At 45.3% G+C, this 3,411-nt stretch overlaps 1 pseudogene; it reads right to left on the bottom strand.

The window, feature by feature from the left end:
* Positions 1 to 2,366: 2,366 nt before the first annotated feature.
* On the bottom strand, positions 2,367 to 3,045 carry LOC142451283 (small COPII coat GTPase SAR1A pseudogene; annotated as a pseudogene).
* Positions 3,046 to 3,411: the final 366 nt, after the last annotated feature.

Genomic DNA, 3,411 nt, shown 5'->3' with positions numbered 1-3,411 from the left:
TCCATTGGCCGACACTTGGGCCTTGGGTCTCCACTCTGCACTTATCTTGTTGAGTGTCTTAAACAGGAATGGATGTTGGATGTTGTCGAATGCTTTTCCTGCACCTATCCATATTATCATGTGGTTCTTATCATTTTTCCTGCCAATGTGGCAGGATAGTAATGGTCTTTTTTATATTGAACCATCCCTGGATCCCTGGTATGAATCCCTATTGGTCATGGTGAATTTTTTTTTGTTTTAACTTTTTATTAAAATGTTTTGGATACAGACTGACTTTCGTTTGCAAATGACTACTGGACTTTTCCTGAAATAGGACATATATGCACTCTGTGAAAACAGAATGGAAAGAAAATCTCAATTCAAAGGTGTTCCTGTACAAAGCTCTGATCCTACTCTGTGCGGAGCAGCACTGCTCCGCACAGTTGTTTCTCTCAGCTATCTTCTCATAGGGATGGTGTTTAGTGGGGCAAGAAACAGACAGACGCAGCTGGGCTTTTTAATTCCTCTTTCTCCAGTGGCTGGAATGAACCACTTTCACAAAGAGTTGCCCTATCTAAAACCTATTCTTATGAGGGACAAAGACGGACCCAAACAAGCGAGAAAATGAACACTGGAGCAACCATACTTCATGAGTCTCTGGAGAGAAAAGCATGGACAACTTTTAGCCAAAGGAAATAGAAAGGATGTCGGTCAGCTACCTAGTTCGGTCACTGTTAGCTAGATTTGTTCACATAAGGCTTTAACTCCTTTCCAGAGCAACCGTCTAGCCTGCAGTCCGGCGAAATGCATGTGCTCATCAGACTGCACCGTCAGGTGTCTGCATTTGGAACTTGGCGATGAAAAAGTGTGCTTTCCCACTAGGTCCAACTGAAGACGAAGAAGGGGAACTGCAGCTCCAGGAGGAGTCCCATCCACAGGAATATGTGAGCCACACTCTACCTTCACGTCAGAAGCAAGGATCCTCTGGTCCAGCTTCCGCAAGTAAGCGTTATCTCCACCATTATCTATTTTGAGATTCTTATAATCTTTCATTAAAAGAAAAAGGAAGCTATTCTTTCATCTTTTACTCCAAGGGGGGATAGAGGTGAAGATGGTGAAAGCCCAATTTTAGGGCTGCAGCTCTTCCACTGGGTGTCTCCCCACAGAACGGGATGCTGGCCTCACACCAGGTGTTTCCCTGGTTTACTTCTGAATTGGACAAAGGGAAATTTCAGGCCTACAAACAAAATTATAATAAAACAAAACGGGAGAGGTACGGCTGCTAACCACTGCTCACAGCACGCAAATGGGAAGCCGCTAGAGAAGAACTGCGCGCGGAGATGAGAACAGCTCTTGGGGGGGGGAGGGCTCGGCAGCAGAGTCAGGAGACCAAATGCTGAGGAGGGAGCTTTACAGCCTGAGTATGTCTTTCCAAGACTGAAATGTGCTACATTACAATAGTGTAGGCCCTTAGCACAATTAAGGACCCTCAGGCCGTGAGCTTTTCTCTGCGTGACTTTCCAACTCAGAAAACCCCATCACCACACCCCCGAACCTGTGCAAATGTAACTGTCACCCACAGCGTGGGGAACCTAGAATTGATGCCAACTCTTTTGAGGCAAGTCGCTTTACAGCTGAAAATGGGAAAGGGGAATATAGGCATGAATGGAATTTCATGACAGTATAAAAGCAAACCCTAGCTGAAATGTAGAACTTTCTAAATAAAAATAACATTGATAACCCGCTCTTAGAATTAACTCTTCAGCAAACAATCAGCTACACATTCAATGATGAGGAACAGCCTGTGCTCGCCAGTGGAAGCCTGCTGCAAGCTAGGCTACTTCTCTAATTACCTGCACACAGAGTGATGCTGCCCGCCAACGGCAGTGAGAGAGGCAGGCGAGCTCAGTGGGCTTCGCTCACAACCCCTAATTCAACAGGGGTGAGTTCACCTGACTAAGCTCCAGCCTCTTTTCGTTATCTTATGAGCACCTAAAAGCCATTCACTGGATTCAAAACAAAAAACTCTGGACCAAGTGAACTGTGAACTCAAAAAGTTAGGAGGGACACCAATTAAAGCAACAACACATTCCTTAAAAAATAGAACCGCTTTCTTTTTCCATCAACCACAGTGGTGAGATGTGTTTTTCCTTTCAGGCGCCACAGAAGGGGCACACAGAGTTACCCAGCAAACCCTGCCAGCTTCCAGGTCCCGGGGGCTGGCCTGCACCAGCATGTGGGGCAGCACCACCTCCCACCAGTGTGGAGAAGAGCACATGTCACCACTGGGTGATGAGAGCTGACAAGAGACTCCTGGCTTCTCAACGCCAAACATGGTTGAAGAGCTTTTCTTGTCCTATTAGAAAAGTTCATGAGGAAGCTGTGAATAGGATCAGTCCAGAGAAGTAAAGCTTGTTTATTTTCACTGTCCAACATCAGTCAATGTACTGGGAGAGCCAGCGGAAGCCTTCGCCATAGCCTTGCCTCTTGAGCACACTGCACATGAACACTTCCATGGGGCGGGCGTTCAGCTCCTTCAGCGTCACGTTCCCCTTTCCTGTAGTCTGTCCATAAAGCTCAAATATCTCACCGAGTTTTTCTTCACTGATTGCATCTGCTCTGTCAATTTTGTTACCCAAGATAAGGATTGGCACATTGGATATTGTTTCATCAGTCATTAAAGCATTAAGCTCAACTTTGGAGTCCATGAGACGAGAATGATCTGCACAGTCCACCAGGAATACAATTCCATTAATCGCAGGAAGATAATTTTTCCAAACCCGACGTGCTTGCTCATGCCCACCAAGATCAAAAGTTGTAAAAGTCATTCCAGCAATTGTCAGCTCTTCTGATGTCTGATGGAGCGTGGGGACATGCTGGCCCAATCTGTCGTCCTTCAGCATGTGCAGAAGCGTGGTTTTGCCCGCATTGTCCAGGCCCAGGAAGACAAGTTTCCCAGACTTCTTGTAGAGCCCTAGGAACTGGAGCACGCTGCTGAAGCCATTGTAGATCCACTCAAAGATGAAAGACATTATCAACGCTTACTACAGCCCCAGGGGCTGCTCCGGTGGCCTGGACCCTGCCTCAGAGCACACAGAACAGAAATCGGTCATGGTGAATTTTGTATAAGCTTTTTGTATTCTATTGGCAAGTTTTTCTTAAGGATTTTTGCATTGTTGTTCATTAGAGATATTGGTCTATAGTTCTCAAATCTTATGGGATCCTTGCCTGCTTTAGGTATCATAGTTATACTAGCTTCAAAGAAAGGGTTTTGGAATTTCCCATCTTTTTCTATATTCTCAAAAGTTTGTGTAGGATTGGTGTCAGTTCTTCCCTGAATGCTTGATAGAATTCTCCTCTGAAGCCATCTGATATAGGGTTTTTTTTGTTGGTAATCCCTTAATAACTTTGTCTATTTCTTCTATTACTATG

Source organism: Tenrec ecaudatus, chromosome 6, assembly GCF_050624435.1.
Source record: "Tenrec ecaudatus isolate mTenEca1 chromosome 6, mTenEca1.hap1, whole genome shotgun sequence".
NCBI classification, from domain to species: domain Eukaryota; kingdom Metazoa; phylum Chordata; class Mammalia; order Afrosoricida; family Tenrecidae; genus Tenrec; species Tenrec ecaudatus.
Note: the sequence above shows the minus strand (reverse complement) of the source record. Positions and strands in the feature narration are given on the sequence as shown.